General features: G+C 41.0%; 1 protein-coding gene across 4 annotated transcripts in view; it reads right to left on the bottom strand.

Annotated features, from left to right (window-relative positions):
• The window catches only part of LRRC8B (leucine rich repeat containing 8 VRAC subunit B), a 78,906-nt gene that overhangs the window by 21,592 nt on the left and 33,644 nt on the right, over positions 1 to 23,670 (bottom strand). The window contains exons 1-2 of one of the 4 annotated variants that reach the window (XM_080657577.1): positions 14,794 to 14,806; positions 2,380 to 2,480 (exon numbers count right to left, since the gene is read on the bottom strand). The exons of 1 other annotated variant lie outside the window; for it this stretch is intronic. The gene's annotated coding sequence lies outside the window, so the exon portion shown is untranslated. Of the gene's footprint in view, positions 1 to 2,379; positions 2,494 to 14,793; positions 14,807 to 23,670 lie in introns of those variants that run through there. 2 more of the 4 variants (XM_080657575.1, XM_080657576.1) reach the window with 2 other exon arrangements.

The following is a 23,670-nucleotide window of genomic DNA, read 5'->3' as shown; positions in this document are numbered from 1 at the left end:
CCACAGCAGCACCAAGGCTGTCTGACTGCTGGCTTAGGCCCATGGGGAGTGGGCCTAAGCCGGCAGTCAGACATCCCCCGGCTCCCAGACTGCGAGAGGGAGCAGGCTGGGCTGAGGGACACCTTCCCAAGTGCACAAATGTCATGCACTGGGCCTCTAATGTTGTCTATAAGAGACTCACCTCAGAACAAAAGACACTCCCAGGCTGAAGGTAAAGAGATGGAAAAAAAATATCATGCAAATGGAAACAAAAAATGGTGGGGTAGGACATTGCATAATGATAAAGGGATCAATTTAACAAGAGATATAACCCTTACAAACATTTATACACCCAAAATAGGAGGACCTAAATATATGAAGTAAATATTGATGGCTGATGTTCCCAGTGGTTAGAGCGTCGGCCTGTGCACCCAAGGGTTGTGGGTTTGGGTTGCAGGTTTGATCCCCAGTCCTAAGCACGTGTGGGAGGCAACTAATCAGTCTGTCTCTCTCATATCTCTGCACCCCCCCCCCCTCCGCTTCTCTCTTTTTCTTTCCTCCCTTCCTCTTTTAAACTCTAAAAATCAATGGAAAAAATATCCTCAGTTGAGGAATAACAAAATAAATAATTTTTAAAAATTAAAAAAAGATATTCACCAATGTTACACCTGATAAGGGGTTAATATCCAAAATTTGTATAGAACTCATATAACTCAACACTAAAAAAAAAAAAAAATCCAATTAAAAAATGGGCAGAGGACCTGAATAGATAGTTATCCAAAGAGGACATACAGATGGCTAATAAACATATGAAAAGATACTCAATATTTCTAATCATCAGAGCATTGAAAATTAAAACCACATTGAGATACCATCTCACACCTGTCAGAATGGCTAGCATCAATAAATCAACAAATAACAAGTGTTGGTGAGGATGTGGAGCAAAAGGAACCCTCATGCACTGTTGGTAGGAAAGCACACTGGTGCAGCCACTATGAGAAATAGTATGAGGTTTCCCTAAAACTTAAATATGGAATTGCCTTATGACCCAGTGATTCCACTTCTGGGTATATATTTAAAGAAACCCAAAACACTAATTCAAAAGAATATATGCAACATTATGTTCACTGCAGCATTATTTACCAAAGCCAACATATGTAATCACCCCAAATGCCCATCTATAGATGAGTGGATACAAAAGCAGTAGTACATATATGCAGTGGAGTATTACTCAATCATAAATAAAGAATGACATCTTATTTCGGAGAGTGTGGATAGACCTAGACAGTCTTATGTTAAGTAAAATGAATGAGTCAGAGAAAGACAAATACCATATGATTTCATTTACGCTGGAATGTAAAGAACAAAATAAGTAAACAAACAAAACAGAAATGGGCTTATAAATACAGAGAACTGACTGATGGCTGCCAGACAGGAGGGGGACTGGGGAACTGGGTAAAAAAGGTAAAGGGATTAAGAAGTACAAATTGGTAGTTACAAAATAGTCATGGGGATGTAAAATACAGCATAGGAAATATGGTCAATAATATTGTAATAACTAACTATGTTTCTAAGTGGGTACTGGAAATATCAGGCGATCACTTTATAAAGTACATGACTAACCACTATGCTGTATACCTGAAGCCAAAATAATATTGAATGTAAACTGTAATTGAAAAATAAAACAAAACACCAAAAATGAGTAGGGAAACCTGATAATTTCTTCATGTTTTTGCATGACTATTTGATGAAAGAATAAGTAGATTTCCTCCAGAGGCAGAACTAGGTGGGTGTCATTTCAGAAAGTCATATTTTGATTCAATTTGTGGTAGAACATCCTTAGAACTGGGAATTGTGTGGAACAGTTCAGCCCTTCTCCCTACCAGGGTCTAGATCAGGGGTGGAGAACCTATTTCCTGCCAAGAGCTATTTGGATATTTATAACATTATTCGTGGGCCATATAAAATTATCATCTTAAAAAGTAGCCTGTTATATTTGGTCAAATAGTTAATAAACTCACCCCTAATGCCCTGGCAGGGCCAGACTAAATGATTTCGTGGGCTTTACATGGTCTGTGGGCTGGACATTCCCCATGTCTGGACTAGATGAGTAAGATGATCATCTGTTAGAGATATCACAAAGGAATTCCTTGTAATGGATGAAGAGTATGAACCAGAACATCTCTAAGGGCTCTTCTAGCTCAGAGGTCATGACTTTGTTTGTTTTCTCAAGGGTCCTGAGTTAAATTAATTCAAGTATGCAACTGAGGTTGCAGGAGAAGATAAACTTAAACAGCTCTAACAAATGACAGCAGTATTTGACAGAGAATGAATATTTATTCAACAAAGAACACAAGCCAACATTGACCAAAATAACATATTTCAAATATTTATACTTACAACAATAAAAAAATGACTCCAATAATTTGACAATGCTTCAATCAGGAGGCCTACACCTTTTAAAATTTCTTAGAAACACCATCTCTGTGTTTGTCTTCATTCTATGAGAAAGCACAGATATCTTGAAATGGCTGCAATTACTTTAAAAAATTGAGATACTGTATTCACAGAACTTCTCCATCAAAAGATATAATATTAGAAGTAAATTTTCAAAAATCAGTTCACTTTCCACACTGTGGCACATCTTGGCAAAGCTATATACACAGAATCTCACTCACAGATCAGATCATACTCACTCCCGAACTCCCTTAAATGACAGAAAATTTTCTACAGAAATTTAGACATAACAGATTTTAAAATCCCATGTCTACAGTACATTGATGAACACTTAGCTTTTCCCAAGCAATCTACAAATGTTAGTTTCCCTCACTCAGTCCTCATACCGTTGGTCTTGCTTGCATTTATCAGATGTCCTGTCAGACCTTGTAATTTCTGCACTCTGATTTAAAACCACACATCTGTCCAAATGAGAAGACTCAACACTCTTAAAACTTAGCTACTGATTTCATTAGAAATAATCACAAGTAAATAACTTTTTAAGACACAGCTCAGAAATAGGGCTGAAGTTCTCTGAAATTATGGTATTTATTAAATGTAGTTACCCTTTTATATTCACTTTTTTTACCTTTGAGGATTAATAAAAGCCATTCTTAGTATCTTCTTCAAATAATAATTTGCAATAGTTTAAATTACATATGCATTAATAAATTTGAAATATGACAACTTTCTAAAAAAATTTTTTTAAATTGGGTGTGAAAAATTTTAGTGCCTATGTAACCTCTGAATGTTGCTGGGAAGGTTAGTATACATTTGATATTTGCCCAGAAGATATGATCCTCATTTAATATGGTATATTAAATACCTGAAATCCACTCACTGACCCCAAACTGTATTGCAGATATTTTTAGCAATAATCTTGCTTCCTTGTCATTTTTCAAAGATAAAAAAATTGGGCATATCTGAAAGTTACTTGGGATTTACCAGTGTGTGTGTAAAGCCTGCCTAATAATTACTAACCAGTATCAAATTATTTTGCAGGCCAGAGAGCACAGTTAGTGTGTATGACAAACGAGCTGTATACTCATTCATGTTTAGCACCACCGGGCCATGAGTTTCTCATTCACATTTTCCAAAGGCTTATGCATACTATATACACCTGCTTTTATGTGCAGCAAGCATGTTAAAGACATTCAGTGTGTGAAACATTTTACATATTCTCCTATTGTACTGCATCTGTAATGTGCCAGAAAAGAAATTAGTGCATCATTCCCAAATGCTATTCAGCCATGATGAGATTTCTGGCATAAAATACAGCTTTTAAAAAAATATTGCAAATACATTTTCTACTTTAAATACAGTATTTCTATGAAAGCAGAGAAATACAAATCTCCACCTATGGTAATATTTTTAAATAATCATAGTGAGAAACTACTGTAACTAGTCTGTCAGAGAACGGTAACTCACTTCAGGTTCACAATATTTATTCTAACTGAAAATTATCTGTAAAGAACTTCTGTCTTTTTAAGAATTATAAACTTTTCCTCGAATGCAGATTTCCTTTGATGAGTCCCTTGTCAATAAAAAAGCAAATGAAAATGTATTATTAATAATAATCTAATATCTAGTTTCCTAGTTTCAAATAACTTTCATTTATATTAATTTGTGTCATGCTTACAAGCCACTGAGATGAATATTATTTTTCATATTGAGATATTATTTTTCATATTTTATAAACATAGAAAATAAGGCAGGCCCAAAGAAGTTACCATGTCCCAGTTGACAAAACCAGGAAGAAATAGATATAACAAGAACCTAGGTCCTCAGACTCCAATCTCAAGCCTTGTCCACCAGATCACACTGTCTCATTCAATCCCTTTACTATGCCAGTCTTGGTTCTCTCAGACGCAAAAGAAAAAGCTGAATATTTAACTGTCTTCTTCAACTGCAGTGGACTGCATATTTGTGTCCCCACCACGTGGGAAACCTAGCCCCCAATGTGCTAGTGGTAGGAGGTGATGCCTCTGGGAGGTAATTAGGTCCTGAGGGGAAGCCCTCCTGAATGGGAGTAGTGTGCCTATAAAAGGAACCCTAGTGAGCTATCTTGCCCTTCTACCATGTGAGGACAGAGCAAGAAGGTGGCTGTCTCTGAACTAGGACGTGAGCTCTCATCAGACACAATGCACCTTGAACTTGGACTTTCTAGCCTCCAGAACTGTGAGAAATACATGTTTGTTAAGTCACCCAGTTTATATAGTAGTTTGTCACAGCAGCCCCAACTGATGAAGATATCAGTTTATCCCCACATCTGCACTGGGTCCTATTACAATCTTTTGAAACTGGGTCCTATTACAATCTTTTGAAAAACAAGGATGCAAATGTACAGTTTTCTGCAATGTCTCCAGTCACAGATTATATAATCTACTTTCTCAGCTAACATTTTCCCCTACTAAACATTTTCCATTGATCTAAGAATAAATATATAAATATATAACATCTGAATGTAATGATGCATGAAAAGTCTCAAGCCTTTCGATATATTAACTGATGTTAATTTTTCTCATTGCAGTATTTAACTGGAGAGCTAGATCATAGCTGTCCTTTGTCATTACAGAATGCAATACCTTTTTTTTGTGTCTAGGAAATTTTTTCCAGACCATATTATTGCAAACAATGAGGATTAAATCCAAATCAGATCTCTATTTCTAATACACAAATGCACTAAATCAGTTCAAAGAAACAACGTTAAGAGTAAAAGATTTTATGGTCCTAATCCCATTCCTTTAGCTTTTAAACCTCATTAAAAAATCATAAAAGCTTTTAAAAGCACGTGAATTTCATTTGACAATCTCACCCCAAAGTCTCCCAGACTGGAACAACAACACTCAAGTTAGGCATCTTTACTTTCCACTAGTCCTTACTTTACTTTGAAAGCATTTCCAAAATAACCATTGACAAAATAAACAAATGATGATCAGATGGTATTTAGAGTCATTGTATGCTTAGAACTGGCAGGTACTTCAAAGATCCCTGTTCTCTGACCCCAGGCAGGGATATAGCTAAACAATTCAAAATGGGATTTTTGTCTTCATACTCTCACTGAAAATTGATTTAAAAGTCATTTTATATCCCTTCAAAATGTTTAGTACTACTTCAAGATGTTTCTTGGGTCGATCATACAGCTAACTGAAATTTAAATTCACCTCTTTTGAGTTCTCTCTCTGGGAAACAAAGCATCAGTATCCCTGATAAATTTGCTCCTTTATTTTAAATAACCCCTTGAGAGGGGTTTGGGGGATAAGGTGAAAAAAGGTGATTCGATTTAAGAAGCACTAATTGATGTTTACTGTTAGGTCTATCAACTGATGAAATTGATACCCCCTTCCCTAGGAAACTGACCTTTAGATCATTTTGCATTCGACGTTCCCTTTCACTTAGACCACATTTTATTTACTAAGACCAGTAACTTTCCCCTTTGGACTTGCCCAGGATCTGGACCTGCCTGGAGAATTCCCTACCAAAAAAGCTCGCCTAGGGTCCTTTAAAATTTCCGACTCACCGTCCCTGGGTGCTGGCACCATTTGGGGGCTTAGCCCATCTGTTTTCCAGATGACCTAACAAATTCATAATTCTTTATGCGTTTTGGCCTCATATACACCTCCTTTGGCGACCCTAATAGTTACAAAATAGTCCTGGAGATTTAAGGTAAAGCGTAGGGGATATAGTCAACAATACTGTAAAAGCTATCTATGGTGCCAGGTGGGCACTTGAATTATTGAAGGAGACACTTTATAACCAAATGAATGTCTATCTGCTCTGTTGTACACTTGAAAGTAATACAAAATATTGTTGAATCCAAACTGTAATTGAAAACTAAATAATAAAGAATGCCTTGAACTACTCTTTAGAGACCTGAGAAGTACCCAAAATGATCACTAGCAAGACACTTAGTATATCATTTTATATCCCTTACCAATTGTTTCAAGTCTTGTCAATATAGCAACTTTCAAATAACAAACACGTTTCCCAAATTTAGTTGTGGTTTTGAGATCTAGAATGGAACTAAGATTTATCTAGTAAAGTGTTTCTCTTCTAGTAATATCCACAAAAGGCACTGGAGAGCTTATTAAAACACAAAGTGAGCGGTCCTCCCCTCAGAGTTTCTGATTCATTAGGTCTGAAGCAGGACCCACGAATGTGCATGTCTAACAAATTCCTAGCTAATGTGGCTGCTGCTGGTGCAGAGACCATTTATAAGAATCACAAATCGATGATAGCAGTTCTCAATTTTGGCTTCACATTAGAATCGCCTGGGGCACAATAAAATGAAACCTAAATCCAAACCCCACTCCCACAGAGCAATTCAAGTGGTCCAGGTAAGGCCAAAATTATTATTATTACCATTTCTAAATCTCTGTAGGAGGAGAAAGCCCACAAGAAAGATTGGCAATAAAGTATCTTGGGAAAGTGCCTACCTTTTAAGTCTTCTGAACGTTTCCCATTTCCCTAGATGTCTAGGGTACCCCCTCCTTACCTCCACAGACTGTAAAGGCACAGCTACTATCTCCCCCATGAGCCTCAGAGGCTCAGCTATGTGAGGCAGGGGAACAGTGAGTCACTGAGTCAAGATTTGCAGGACGGGTTGGAGGAGGAGAGATTAGAAACAAGAGGGCAGCTGAAAGGCTATTTCAACCATGTGGGCCAGAAATAATAAGGGGAATGTTTAATGTATTTGAAAAGAAAGCAAAGGATGAAATAGTCACTGTAAATGAAAATTCACGCCACTGGCCAACACCAGATAGAGAAGCAGGAGTCAAATAGATTCAGATTTTGATCCTATGCTATTGTAGTGCCTTCCACAGTTTCTAGCACACAGTGCACCATAAATATTGGTACACTAAAGAACTGACCCTACAAAAATGCAGTAGGCAGAAAACAGTATGTTCAGATGTTTAGGAAGGGTGTCTCTACAGCCTTTGCCAGAGAGAGGCTGCAACTCATCGCATACAGATGGGAAGGATGTTGGCTGGCTATTTTGCGTATTCCAAACCATAAGGCTTAAAAAAAATAGTTTTATTTCTCGTGATTCTGTGGGTGGTTCTCTACTTCACGGTGTTGGCTGGCACAAAGGTAGCTGGAAGATGCAAATGTCCTCATTCATCAGGCAGGGAGCTGGTGCTGACTGCTGACTGGCAGTTCCCTCATGTGAGACTTCACGTGGCTATTTGCATGACCTTACACAGCAAGGCAGCTGGGGTCTAAGATGGTGCACTCCAAGCACAGGGGTGAAAGCTGCAGATCTGTTATGGCAGAGCCCTGGAAGCTAGTGTCACATCCAACACATTCTAGTGGCCAAAGGAGTTACACAGCCAGCCCAGGTTCGAGGAGAGAGGAAGCAAACACCTTTCAATGGGAAGAGTGCCAAGGAATTGCATGTTTAAACACCACAGCCCATTCTCTGACCCTGAATTTACATTCCCATGCATACCAGGCCTGCTCACCCTCTCCCAAGTCCCTGCCCCCCAAAGTTTTAGCCCACTACAGCATCAAGTTTAGGCTTCAAATCCAGGATTGTGTCGCCTAAATCAGGTCCTCAGCTATGAGACAATGTCCTTAAGTTTCTTAGAGACCCTCACATCTAACTGAGAAGAGCTAGGAGGTTCTGTCTTAATTCTTTTGAAATCTTAATACAAGGTCTTATAGCTATGCCCTGGCTTTTATTTTTAGTCCGAGACCAAGTTTTATGGCAGTAGTATTCTGGACCTAATCTTTATACTTGAGGACATTTCTTACTCGAAGTACCTTTTGCTGGGTAAGGAAGCTGGCCATGAGAAACAGTTTTATTTATGACTCTAGAAAATTATCATCCGGAAATATTTCCTCTAAAGTTGACTTAAAATCTGAATAGTCTCTTTTTAAATTCATCTCTGCAATACTTTGAGTATAGGTGGTTAAAAAAAAATAAGCTAATTGGCACTTCAATATTCTGCTGGAAAATCTCCCATGTTAGATCCACAAATTCATTAGGTTCATTTTCAATCTTCCATGTAGGGGACAGTCTTGCTGATTTTTCTGCCATGATAAAAAAAACGATGGTACCATTTTATGTTCTCCAATAGCAGTTTCCTCACTGTTTTTCCCGGCAACATATATTTTTTTTAATCCTTACCAGAGGATATGTTTTTATTGACCTTTGGAGAAAAGAGGAGGGGAGGGAGAGAGAAATACTGATGTGAGAGAGAAACATTGATCAGTTGCCTTCTGCACGCACCTCGACAGGGGATGGAACCCACAACCTAGGTATGTGCCCTGATCGGGAATCAAACCCGCAAGCTTTTGGTGTACGGGGCAATGCTCCAACCAACCGAGTCACCCATTGAGGACCCAGCCAACATTTAATAGCCTTCTTACTGCCCTTCAGGTCTTTACCGCCATCTGGTCTCAAAGCTCATGCCAGATGTTTTGTTATGACAGCACCGCACTTCTAGGTACAGTTGTTGTTTTGGCTCTTAATTGCTATGTAACAAACCATCCCAAAACTCAGCAGCTAAAATAGCAAAATCATTCTCATGATTCTGTGGGATGATGAGGCAATCTGTTTCACATGGTGTTGGCTTCAATCCTGGGATGGCTGGAAGGTCCAAAATGCCTCAATCACAGAGCTGGCACTTGGGCTGGCTGCTGGCCTGGAGCTCAGCTTGGGCTGATGACCAGCGGCCTGGCTGCTCCTCCACCCAGCAGTGTAGGCTTCCTCACAGCAAGGTAGCTCAGTTCTAAGAAGGAACCTTTCAAGCACATGAACGCAGAAGCTACAATTCTCTTTAGTCCAGCCTTAGAAATAACCCCACACCATTTCTGTCCCATTGGATTGCTTCAAAAAGGAAACAGGGCCAGCTCAGATCCAAAGGGAGGGGAAACAGAGAGTCTGTCTCTTGATGGGAGAATCACCAAATATTCGCAGCCATCTTTGATCCCCCATAGGAAGTCGTGAGTATTTAAATAGTAGACAGTGTCATAGAAATGAATTAACAACTCTTCGAGAGAGTAAATTTAGTGAGTGAATAACAGAACTTTTCTCCCCTAGATAATATATCAGATGAAGAAGGACTACCAGACATAGATCAATAAAGGGGGATAGAGAAGCAGCGTCAATGAAATAAAGGAGAAGCACGGTATTTCTAGAACACTAAAACCAAATAGTTTCAAGGAGAGAAGCTGACATCATAGTCCAATAACACAGAGAAACTAAAGGAGAACAGAGATGTGTGATACCATTCCGCAACCTCTTACCCAAAGCAGTAGAGTGGTCTAAGAAACAACCATAAAACTATTCTGAATATTAAGAAAATAACCCTAATCATTTTAAAGCCCCAGGAGAAAGTTACTGAACATGGCAATTAAAACCATGGGAACAACCCTAGATATCCCAATAAAAGCTTAGTCGCTCTGAGTTTTAAGGAACATTCTTTTTTTAAATTATTTTATTTTATTTTATTGTTTATAGTACTCCATATGTCTCCTTTTCTCCCGATTGACCACCCCCGGCTCCTCCCACCCCCCAGGACAAGCCCCTACAGCCTCAGTGTCCGTGTCCATTGGTTATGCTAACATGCATGCATACAAATCCTTTGGTTGATCTCTTACCTCCCCACCCCCTGCCTTCTCTTTGAGGTTGGACGTCTATTCAGTGTTTCTTTGTCTCTGTATCTATTTTTCATCAGTATGTGTTCATTATATCCCACATATGAGTGAGATCATGTGTGACTTATTTCACTTAGTATAATGCTCTCTAGGCCCATCCATGCTGTTGCAAATGGTAAGGGGTCCTTTTTTTTTTTTTACAGTAGCATAGTATTCCATTGTGCAGGTGTACCACAGGTTTTTAATACATTCGTCTGCTGATGGGTACTTAGGCTGTTTCCAAAACATTCTTTACTAATCCTTGTTTTTCACAGTCATGGAATACATCATGTATTAATTAGTTAATTAAAAAAAATTTAAAGGCAGACTGACTTCTGCATGCAGTGCCTCATTTAAACGTCTGGAGTCTTGAAAGCTTGACTACCTTATGTTCTCCTACAAATGGACCTTGAAAACTTGTTTGGAGGTTCTAGCAGCTACTCATATACCCCTGACTGAAGACCGGTCCTCTCCTCTGGGAGGAAGGTCATCTACTTTGGGAGGGATGCATGTGGACCAGTAAGGGAGGAAGGGGACACCTGCCTAGCCAGCCAGATCATCTGAATCAACCCTGGTGACCAATGGGGTGACAGATGTCAAAGCTAGATTGTCCTCCCATCCCATCATGTATTTAATTTATATGGTGTTTATCTTAGAGGAAAAAACCTCTTAGTTCTTGGATACTTTTAGTGAACTACCAAGTTAATTAGAACACATTTAAAGAAGTTGCAGCCACATTATTATAATACTAGAGGCCCGGTGCACGAAATTCGTGCGGGGGGGGGGGGGGGGGTCCCTCAGGCCAGCCTGCACCCTCTCCAATCTGGGACCCCTTGAGGGATGTCCTACTGTCAGGATTGGGGATTGGGCCTAAACGGGCAGTCAGACATCCCTCTCACAATCTAGGACTGCTGGCTCCCAGCTGCTCGCCTGCCTGCCTTCCTGATTGCCCCTAACCGCTTCTGCCTGCCAGCCTGATCACCCCCTAACCACTCCCCTGCCAGCCTGATTGATGCCTAACTGCTCCCCTGCCAGCCTGTTTGCCCATAACTGCTCTCCCCTGCAGGCTTGATCTCCCCCAACTGCCCTCCCTTGCAGGCCTGGTCCCTCCCAACTGCCCTCCCCTGCTGGCCATCCTGTGGTGGCCATCTTGTGTCCACATGGGGGCAGCCATCTTTGACCATATGGGGGCAGCCATCTTGTGTGTTGGAGTGATGGTCAATTTGCATATTACTCTTTTATTAGATAGGATAGAGGCCTGGTGCATGGGCGGGGGCCGGCTGGTTTGCCCTGAAGGGTGTCCCAGATCAGGGTGGGGGCTCCCTTGGGGTGTGGGGCGGCCTGGGTGAGGGGCCTGTGGTGGTTTGCAGGCCGGCCACACCCCCTGGCAACCCAAGAGGAGGCCCTGGGATTTGGGATTTATTTATCTTCTATAATTGAAACTTTGTAGCCTTGAGTGGAGCCAAGTCTCCTGCTTTCTCTGTGGCCACAGCCATTTTTGTTGGGATTTATTTATCTACTATAATTAAAACTCTGTAGCCTTGAGTGGAGGCCAAGGCAGGCCAGGGCTGCAGGAGCTTGGCTTCCTCCATCACCGGGGGCAACTCAAGCCTCCTGCTCTCTCCAGCTCCATGGTTGCCGCCATTTTTGTTGGGATTTATTTATCTTCTATAATTGAAACTTTGTAGCCTTGAGTGGAGGCCTGGGCCTGCCAGGGTGTGTGGAAAGCTTGGCTTCCTCCATTGCCGGGAAAACCCAAGCCTCCTGCTTGCTCAGTGGCTGCAGCCATCTTGGTTGGGTTAATTTGCATACTCGCTCCTGACTGGCTGGTGGGCATGGCTTGTGGGTATAGTGGAGTGATGGTTAATTTACGTATTGCTTTTTTATTAGATAGGACTAGTGGCCCAGTGCACGAAATTCATGTACATTAAAAGGGAAGAGACCCAGACCCGGCTGGCCCCACCCCCGTCAAGCTCTGCCAGCGGGGGACGCAGCATCACATCCCTGGCCGGTGCCAGGTGGAGATGCAGCATCAAGTCCCCACCCACCCACATGTGCCTCGCTGCACACATAGCCCTGCCCACGCAGCCTCCTGCTGATTGGTCGTTAAGGTGTGAGGGTGTCACGACCACTAGCATATTAGCTCTTTATTATAAAGGATTATTTGTTAAGCATAAGCCACTAGTGGCTGCATAATTCTTAGAATGTGCAACTTCAAGCCCTTCTCCACCACCTTCATTGTTTACAAAAATGTCTCCCTGACAGCCACCCCCACCTCACAGTAAGAAAGCCATAAAATAGAGCCAAACTCAGTGCCTCTTAGCATAATGCTCTTGTGAATCATACATGCTCTCCTTTCAAATGACTGGTTGAAAGTAGAGATCATCATTCCATTCGCTTCTCCTAATTCTTCCATAGGCGACCTACCATCACAAGAGCAGAATCATATGGACTATATACTCTAGGAAGAAACCAGAGAAATCAAAGTCCAAATCTTTACAAATAAGGAAATTAAAGTTCAGAGATGTTCAAGTGGCTTCCCTAGGGTCAAAGGGTAAAACATGGGCTTATGGCCAAGTTTCCTAATTTGAAATGAATTGGATGGTTAGCAGTACTGATTCTGGCCATGTAGCCTAATTAATAATAGACCTTCCTAATAAAAATAAAACAGGGTTTTGGAACATGAAGCTTCAGATATACTCCAGAACAATTCTATGTTACAATTTTTCAATTATAATTCAAAATTAGATTTTTTTTTAACTTTGGAGCAGACAAACCAGTGTGTTCTTGAAATTCTTAAAAATATGAGTGACTCATCTTAAACTTTTCTCTAAAGTTAACATTTATATGCACTCAATTATGGAGGCTAGAACTCCAAAGGGATACCAAGGAGATATGAGAGGCCTTGTTCTGCTTTCACAGGATTTATTCCTACTAGAGGCCTGGTGCACAAAATTCGTTCACGGGTATGGTCCCTAGGCCTTGCCTGCGATCAGGGCCATCTTCCCCGGCTGCCAGCCCGCCCCCACCGCCACCCACCCCCGGTTCCCCCTTCACCATCGGGTGATCGGAGCCTGCCAGCTGGGGGGAGGGACTGGAGGTTGGCCAGCAGGCCCCTGTGGGCTGGGGGCAGCTCCTGCACTGAGCGCCTGCCCCTGGTGATCAGTGCGCGTCATAGTGACTGGCGTTCCGCCGTTCAGTTGATTTGCCTATTACCCTTTTATTATATAGGATTGTGGAGGGAAAACATGCGTAGCTGAAACCCCATCTTATAGTGTCACTTCTGTGCCAAAATGGGTGCGATGAAGGCTAAACCTAAACAGTATACATTCGGTTCCATACAAACCAAATAACCCAAGAGAATGGGTGAAACATAACTGAGCAACAGCACTTGTCAGAGAGGGGTCAGAACATTAATCTGTTCATGCAACAAATATTTATAATGCTTTCTATGTGCCAGGGGGAGTTCTAAGTGGTCAGGGAAATACATGTATGTAAGATAGACAAGACCCCTGCTCTGAGTGATCTTACTGGGCAGTAAGGAAAGAGAGACGATAACCAAGTAGATAACACAATAAAGTCAGAAACACTATTAAGACTCTAAAGCTACTTTAGATTGGAGGGTCAGGGAAGGCCTCTTTAGAGGAACTGCCATTAAAGCATAGATCTAAATGGAGCCAGACATGTGATGATGCTGTGGAGTAAGAAGGAGTAAGAAGCTCAGGGTGTGTGAGGATCAGAAAGGAGGCCCCGCGGCTGGAATGTCATGAGCCTGTGGAAAGAAGATGAGTGACAGAGGGCTTGCAGCCAAGGTAAAGAGTTTGGGTAATACACAGTTCAGGAGTGACAGAAAAGCCACCGAAGAGTCATAAGCGCAGGAAGAGTTGATGATATTAGCTTTTAAAAATTTATAGTCAAATCAATGAATCAGCAGGGAAATGTGGCTATACTCAAGAAGTCAGAGGATCTGCATCATCATCTATAAAAAGAAGGGTGTTCAGAATGCCAGGGAACAGACCCACTGTGCTCACCACTGCTCCGCCTTGACTCTACGTTCAGGGTGACACACTTTTAAGACATATGTTGTGCTCACACTAGAAGGTCATGCTATTTCATACAGTGCATAAATCAAAGTCAAAAGCTCTGCCACAGAGCTAATCTAAGATTAATCTTTTACAGCTATAAAAGAAGAATGATGCTTGCAGGAAGCAACAGAACACAGGACTTATTTATTTCTGACTTACATACTCTAGGAAAGCATGGCCATCTATTACTTATGAAAACCTGGCACACCAATTCTATGCATTAAAAATACCACCTTAAACAAAAGTCAGAAAAATACAGACATGGAGTCATGCAGTCTAAGTCTGTTGGAGACATTTATTATATTCTTTAGATTTTTAATGTTAAAAATGAAAAATCTCTTTCTCTCTCACACACACACACTTTCCTATATACAAAACTGACAAAGCACAGTAAGATAACATTTTACCAAAATGTATATAGATTTAATTTTCTGTTTAACTTGTTTAAAAACATCAGGATTTTACTCATACCATCTATAAAAATAGTTATATTTTTTTACATACTAAGTATTCATAATTTGTTTGCCCCAAGCTACCAATGTAATAGTAATTATCTTTACCATGTGTTCACAATTCAGAATGTTAATCTTACCCTATGAATGCTGGTCAACCGGAAACTTTGCAATTAGTTTCTATTTGAAAAAATTCCTAAAGAGAAATCATAAGCATATTGTTATATTTTATGCATCACAGGACTCCAACACAATTTGTCAATTTATATTGTACTAAAATTTTCAACATACAAAAAATAACTTTTTAAAAAATTGAGTGTTGCCCTGCCGGTTTGGCCCACAGACTGAAGGGTCGAGGGTTTGATTCTGTACCTCGGTTGCAGACTCAATCTCTGGCCCTGGTCGGGGCATGTGCGGAGGCAACCAATTGATGTGACTCTCTCATTTCGATGTTTTTCTCTCTCTCTCTAAAAATCAATGGAAAAGATCTCTTCAGGTGAGGATTAACAAAAAATTAAAAATAAATTAAAAAGTGAGTGTTGTTAAAGAGATCACCTTCTGACCTCTCATAAAAGGTGTTAACTAACACCCTGGGAAAGAAACAAATCACTATCAGAAATTACAGATTTAATCTCATCAACATGGCAACTTATAAAGTGTAAAATATAAATATTAAATTTTTAGTGAAAAATGAGATAAGCATTATATCTAAGGCCCCACTCATTTCATAAATAAAAGGTAGAAACACCAATTGAAAATATTTACGCTTCTTACAGAAAAAAGGAAAACATGGGGGAAGAGAAAAAGATTTACTATTTGAGATTGTTTTCTCATTCCAGGTTTTTTTGTTTCATTTTTGCTGGACTGCTAATTTTACACAATTGTGCCATTGTAAAATTCAATGGTAAAGCCAAAACCGGTTTGGCTCGGTGGATAGAGCGTCAGCCTGCGGACTGAAAGGTCCCAGGTTCGATTCCGGTCAAGGGCATGTAACTTGGTTGCGGGCACATCCCCAGTAGGAGGTGTGCAGGAGGCAGCTGATTGATGTTTCTCTCTCATCGATGTTTCTGGCTATCTATCCCTCTTCCTTCCTCTCTGTAAAAAATCAATAAAATATATTAAAAAAAAAAACAAACAAAAAAAAACTTCATCTTCCTTTAAAAAAAAAAAAAATTCAATGGTAAAACATAGATCTCCTTTGCCTCATCATTTATCACAGGCTTTCTCGATGTTGTTACAGTTTCTCCAAACATAATTCATACATGGGTATGTCATAGTTTACAAAACCATTTCACTACAGAATATTAGACTTTTTCTTTTTATTACTAATAATGTTGTAAACATTTCTGTACTCTGTTCATATGATTCTTTTGCATAGACTTTGAAAGTGAAAGTAATGGGTCAAAGAGCATGAATATTTTAAGGCCTCTGATATGTAACATCAAATTATTTTCCAAGAAGGTTATGCTAATTTTCTTTCCTATAAACAATATATCAGTAGAACTCTCACCAGATGTTAGAATCACCACTAAAAAAAGGCTAAAAACAAACCAACCCCAACAACAACAAATAAAAGACACTTCACTAATTCCATGAAAAAAAATGATCTTATTATTGCTTTATTTTGCATTTCTTTGATTAAGTGGGGTTGAATGCTTGCCAATGTTTTATTAATGAGTTTCATTCTTTTTTCTACTTATTTACCTAAACCAGAGGAATATATTGCTGAGAAGATATAAATGTAGAGGTTAAAAATAGCTTTCTCAGAATGACAATTTGTCATCTCAGAGTGCAATCATTGCTGTCAGGTAAACACACAACAACAACAACAACAACAACAACAAATGTACTTTAGTTTCTTTACCACGCTAAAGCCAAATCACTCTAATTTTAGGAACCATAGCAGAAGTTATTGGCTTTCTTCCTCCCCAGCAACAAACAAAAGTACAAGCTGGAAGGATGAGCATGCAAAAATACTAAATGGCAATGCTTCTCAGAACAGAATAAATAGCCCATGTTACACAGGATAAAAACAAGCCTGGGACTCACAGTAATTCTGCAGACCCAGCTGCCCAGAGACAGCATCTGTGGCTCCTCCAATTTGCTATGCTAATGAATGTTACAAAACTAGCATTCCCTCCTCCCTCAAAAACATTTTCTTTCCCCAGCAGCAGGACACAAGACATATATTTTCACTTATAAAGTCAATTCCAGAAAGTCATCTCCGAATCTGGAAGACAAGCAAAACACTGAGACTTCCCTTTCTCAAGTAAGAGCTTCTGTTCAGAAGGTTCCCCAAAAAGAGATTTATAAGGGAATACTCCCCAGTGACTATGGCTTAAGGAACAATAAGGGCAACCACCCTTCTGATAGAAAACAAAGGCCCCAAGGTTTTTACTGTGAAAATTGAGAAGCCTGAATGCTCTTATTTCTTGGAAGAAAGAGTGGAGATTAACAAAACAAACTCTTATGTAGTAAATCGAAGAACTACTGTAAAATTTTGGAATCTGAGAAGGGCTTTCCATTTGGGTGAGTTTGTCTTGTAGTGAAAAGTTAAATAAAATTCTACAATTAACGATTTAGCAAAAAGTCAAGAATCTCCTCATAGTCACTTGATGTCATTTTGCAGGTCATCAAATACGGCAAGAATCCCTGCAATATCTTAGTCCAGTGGTCGGCAAACTCATTGGTCAACAGAGCCAAATATCCATAGTACAACGATTGAAATTTCTTTTGAGAGCCGAAAACCGACTTCTGCGCATGGGCCACGAAGTTTCAATCGCACTGTACGTGTGCGCTCGCATGTGGTATTTAGTGGAAGGGACAAAGAGCCGCATGTGGCTCGCAAGCCGCAGTTTGCCGACCACTGTCCTAGTCCTTTGCTTTGTGCAATTCCAAAAGTTTAAGACTTCCAGTGATGTGAAATTAAAGCATCCCATTTCATCAATTTGAAAGGAACATTTCACTTTACCATCTGTCCCACCCTAGGATCACATCCATGAATCACTTCCCTGAGCCACCTGACCTCCACAGGCTGACTCCACTGCTCTTCCATCTCTGTCCCTAGAACACTTTACTAATAGTTCTCTCACACTGTTTTATAGTCTACCATAAGCTATTGCCTCAAGTTCCTTGAGGACTGGGGCAGGACCCCTGGGACCTGCCCCAGTGTCTCCTCCCAGTGCTAGATTGAGGGCCTGCATATCACAGTGGCTCCCATGCACCTATTCATCGAAGGGGTGTTGAAAACAACTCTGGAAACTGAATTAGATTGAACAAAAATAGTATCTACCAGAACCTCTCTCAGGAATTGTTCAGAATGTGGTTGGGGAGAAAGATAAGGAATCTGCTATTTTACTTCTGGTCCGTTGAGATCCTGAGAACGGGCAGAGGGGGAACCAGAGGGCCTCTTTGGCTACGCTCTTCCCTGTCATAGAGTGCTTGCCTTCTCCTCTTAACAGTGTCATGAAACAGGATTTAAAGAATAACAGTCTGAAGTGACATAAATCATTAGCCTGCCCAGGGTAACATGTTACTAGCTCACCTAGAGCAACCCCATGTCTAGTCCTGTCCTGTCCCCACCGTTAAAAAAATTAAGTAAATAATTACTGAGTGAACAAATAACACCAGATCAGGATCAAACCCCATTAGGAACCAGGGTTCAGCAGGCCTGGCTGTCTGAAAGATCTGTGAACACACTGGTGCACTCGCATGATGGGTCTGGAACGGGGCAAACACAGTGGAGGGGATAGAGCCTCACGCATTTCCATCACCCTGGGGCAGAAGCAGATGCTAAGCCTTCACCCTACAGGAAGAAAGGAGAAAAATTCGTAGCTGACAACTTCCCCACCACACGTGACATCTAACAAATCAGAATGGAGAAGTGCTGTCAAACTCAGCATGACTGGCTGCTACAGAATGGTGGCCAGTCATTTTGAATCAAAGATGGGTCACTGAATAAATGCCACAGCATTCCTGGGTGACCTTAAAATCTCACCCAATAACTTCACAGTTCTTCTTTTGTACAAGTTAACAGTATAATGCAAGAGGAATAATACCAGAACCAATGGAATAATCAAGTTATCACCCAAGCAAGGATGGTGTGCATCCTGCCCTGTTCACCTTCCCCCAAAAGACCGGGGTGCTAGGATGGCAAGGACATTTCTTGTTTCCCCAGAGCCTGCCACACAGCAGATGCTCTATACGTATGTAATTCCCTAACCCTGGGAGCTATGATTAAACTGACAGCTCTGCAGGTCCTTGGATGGTTTCAGTCTTATAAAACCAATAACTTCTGACAGCGATCACTGTAAAGATTGCTACATCTGGCATAACATATTCTTAACCCAATGACAAAAATCAAATTGCCATGCTTTGCAAATCAGCCTACTGTTTACATTGAGTTCATTTCTGACCACAAAATACAAAGGTTTAATGTTTACCAAGTAGTAAATGACCACTAAACACAAAAGATGTTTCAAATGGACACTGCTGTCCAATGAGCACCAAAACATGTAATTGCTCCATACCTCGTGCTTCTTCCACATTTAGGGGGTGTAGATAGTTCTACGACACTTCCAATAAACTGCAACACAAAGAGCTGGTTAGATGCCTTCCTGCCTCTCATTTTGAGCTCTTAGAAGAGCTCCGTGTACAGGACAGAACATTAAGACACAAGAGATTCTCAATAATTACTTGTTTAATGGAAAAAGGTGGCAGGAGGTGGAAAGGGGAAGGCTCTCAATTTACTGTGTACTTAGTGAGGTAGGTATTATGATCTCAACTCTGAAGGTGAGAAAGCTGAGGACTGGAATTTGCTCAAGCTCACAAAACAAACCCAGAATTCACACCAGCTCTAAGAGCCATCTGCTACAACCGCCTCTCCAAGGAGCTATGTAAAATGGAGTTTTATATAGAATATGACATCCCTCTTTTTTAAAAATCTGCAATCTATCTTTTAGAGAAACTACAAGGCACAATCTAAAAAAAACCTCAGATCTATATAGTTTTTCCAAGCTCATTACTCAGTATTCCATTTAGTGGAACAGAATCAACAAGTGCTCCCTCCATCCTGCCTGCCTCTATTACGTAATTAAGATCAACATGATAGATAGCCAGAACGAGGGTGCATCCTGCCCGCACAACCTCTTACAGAGAAACAATTACCCACCAATTGAATGACAGGAGGAATAGCTGTACTTACGTTTAATCTGTACTTAATGTTTTACCTGGCTTTTCTTCCTGCCTTCCTATTAAAATGTGGTTCAAAAAAATTAATACCACATCACCGAAATACGACCTTCTTTCTGAATGACTTAATAAAGGTGTACTACATGACCTCAATTTGTTGTTACTTTCAATATGTTACTTTGTTAGGCCTAGTTCTTGTCCTCAAATTATTATGAGTATTTGAGAGACCTGCAAGGGAATGTAGCAGAACAGTTGAGATCAAATTCTGACTTTGTCATTTACCATCTGCTTGACCTTAGATTATTATCAGTAAGTATCAATAAGTATCAATTTTCTCATCTGTAAAATAGATATTAATGAAGTTGTTTCAAGAATTAAATGAGGTAACTATAAATCAAATGCTTAGCACAGCAGCAGGTACAAAATAAGTGCTCAAAATGCTAAGTTATTAACAGAGTAGTAGCTATATCTAAAATTAATTCTTAAAGGTGGGCTTTAAAGTATTATCCTCTTAAGAGAAACTAGATTGGATGTTATGGGGTTTGGTTCTCTATTTAAATTAGTACTTTTCATGCCAAATTTTGCAATATGTCACATGACTCCAGTTACTACTCCAGTGTCATCCTATCTAATAAAGAGGGAATATGCTAATTGACCATCACTCCATCACAAAGATGCCTGCACCCACAGCTGAGGCCAAGTTCCCATAAGGAGCCTTAATAAGCAATCAGCAGGGACCTGAGGCTACGCCCTCCCCCACCTGGCAGGGCTTGACAGGGGACCTCAGGCTGCTCCCCCCACCAGGTGGAGCTTGACAGGGGACTTTAGTCTGTGCCCCCCATCCCGGCACCAGGCCGGGGGACCTCAGACCGCACCCCCCCACCCCAGCACTGGGCCAGGGGACCTCAGGCTGCACCCCCCTGCCTGGCTGGGCTTGACAGGGGACCTCAGGCCGTGCCCCCCACCCAGCGGGGCTTGACGGGGGACCTCAAGGTGCAACCCCAGTGCTGGGTCGAGGGAACTCAGGCCACGCCCCCACCCAGCAGGGCTTGACAGGGGACCTGAAGCTGCACCCCCCTCCCGGTGCAGGGCCGGGTGACCTGAGGCTGCGCCCCCCCACCTGGCGGGGCTTGACGGGGGACCTTAGTCCATGCCCCCCACCCAGCGGGGCTTGACAGGGGATCTTAGGCCGTGTCCCCCACCTGGTGCTGGGCTGGGGGACCTCAGGCCATGCCCCCCATCCTGGCGCCGGGCCAGGGGACCTGAGGCTACGCCCCCTGCCTGGCAGGGCTTGACAAGGGTGGGACTGGCCAGGTCTGGATCTAGCCCAATGTGGAGGAGGGGGGTCTGGGTCTCATGTGATTTTGAGGTGCATGTGGGTGGGTGGGGACTTGACTCTGGGTCCTGTGGTGTGCCCAAGACTCTGACAGGAGGAAGGTTTTCATATACATTTTATTAATTTTCTTTCACCTCTGACACTTCTATTATATAGAAAGGGCAAATAGCAATATTAAATTATTTCCTCTAATTAATCCCCTTTTAATGTGCACGAATTTCGTGCACTGGGTCACTAGTTAATTATAAATGCAAATTACCTCAATTAATATATGGCCCATAGGGAAGACAAAGTATTATGAAGCCAAAATAATATACACTGATGCCCCCCTTTTAAAAAATTAACCTGTGCAAATAACCTCCAGTTTTTGATGCAATGCCTATCTCCCCAGTCGAGATCCATGCTGCAGACAAGACAGATAGAGCCAATGTCACTCAAGCAAAGGTCATGTTTTAAGTCTATAAACCTGTATGTTTAAATATGTAAATCTACATATGAAACTATAATCATAGCTGCATAATGAGAATGTACATGATGCCACAGAATTGTACACTTTTATGATTAAAATGATAAATTTTATGTTACATATATTTTTACCACCAAAAATATCTATAATCATGTAAAACAGGAAAACTGTGTTCTAACTGCTTTAAAATGAACATAATAAATTACATAAATTAAATATATAGTAAGCCCCATTATACTAAAAACATGCCAACACACCAAAATTTTCCTGTGTCAAATTTGCTTTGTTTATAATTTATAGGTTATTATAATAAAAACTAAATATTTAATTACCAACTTTGTTTGTTACCTTGAGTTAGAAGGATTTGGATGGGAGACATATGATCCTACTAATTTTTCCCAAAAGGGCATAGGTTTTTTTTTTTTTTTTTACGCTAGAAGAAATAGCCATATATGAAGTTAACACATTTAAAAATCTTCTAGTGACTATCTAAGTAAACACATGAGATCTTTAACCCCCAAAAAATAACCATGGAAGCACCCACCTGTTTACAAAAATCACAAATAAATTTGGAAAATATTTGATCCTCTTATTAATCTTTCTTATTAAGAGGTCAATCTATTAAGTTGGTCAACCCCCACAAGGTTTTCTATTCTGCATCTAATGGACAGTATAATGTTGGACAAGTCATTTCACCTCACTTGACCTGACTTTCCTCACTTGTGATATTAGAGAGCCAGATGATGGATTGATCCTCCGCTTCCTGCATTCCACTAGTCTATGAGTTGATTGATTGCAGCTGGAGCAAGGGAACACCTAATCTGAAAAGACTCCTCTGGAGTGGTGAGAATTGCACAGGGCTTTAGAGGGAAAAAGTGACAGCCCCAAGAAAAGCATTTACTCCAAGAAGAATGGTGTTGGTTTTCTTAGAAAGAGCACTGAATAGTCTTCAGTTGGCAACTAAGAAATCGGTCTTGCTAAAAAGAAAGTAAAAGTGCAAGAAAAGGAGATCATCAGGTCAAGGGTATAATTAATGAAAGCAGGGATTTAAATTGAAGGTAAAACGGTAATTGGGCCTGGCCGGTGTGCTCAGTGGTTGAGTGTTGACCCATGAACTAGGAGGTCACAGTTCAATTCCCGGTCAGGGCACATGCCCAGGTTGTGGGCTCGATCCCCAGTAGGGGGCATGCAGGAGGCAGCTGATCAATGATTCTCTCTCATCATTGATGTTTCTCTCTCTCTCTACCCCTCTCCCTTTCTCTCTCTGAAATCAATAAAAGCATACTTTAAAAAAAAAAAAAGGTAACTGGGAACCATGGAAGGATCCTAATACAAACCCATCCACTGAGAAACAGGGTTCACCACATTCAGTTCTTGGCCAGTAGATGCATATGCTCTTCTGGGGTGACATCCTCTATGGTTAAAGATCACTCACCACCTCTGTGTAGATGATTCCCAAACTATAAGGTGAGCCCAGCTCCCTAAGCCCAAGCTTCCGAATCATCTCCCCAACATCTTCCTGGCTATCTACTGAGGTGTGTGGAGGCAGCTCAAATGTAGCATGTCCCAAACTGAATCCGCCATTTCTGCTCACATCCACGCCAAACCTGCAACATCAAGACTGAGAACTCAATGACGCTGAAGAGTGATAGCAGTATCAAGAGCTCAGGCACCCAACCAAAAAGCCTTCTTATCCTCTAATCCCTCAAATCGGTCAGGTCTGCTCTTTTCTTAAACTAGCCCCTTCTTCTGCATCCCTGATACCACTGCCTTGGGTGGAGCCTGGCCCAGCTTTGAGGAGGACAACTGAAATACCCTCCTCTCTTGCCCTTCTTAGTCCTGTTTCCATATGGCAGCCAGAGAGCTCTTTCTAAAACATATCACCTCCCCATTTGCTCTTTGTTATTATAAAGGCAAAATAATGTCTCATGGAGGGGTGGGAGAGGCCTGGCAATGGTACTTGATGGAAACGAGTGCTATGCAGCTTCTCTTGTTTTATTGGGTCTTGCTAGTTCCTGCCCAGGA

The sequence above is a fragment of the Plecotus auritus genome, assembly GCF_963455305.1.
Source record: "Plecotus auritus genome assembly, chromosome: 2".
In the NCBI taxonomy this organism is placed as follows: domain Eukaryota; kingdom Metazoa; phylum Chordata; class Mammalia; order Chiroptera; family Vespertilionidae; genus Plecotus; species Plecotus auritus.
This window is presented reverse-complemented; position numbering and strand designations above follow the sequence as displayed.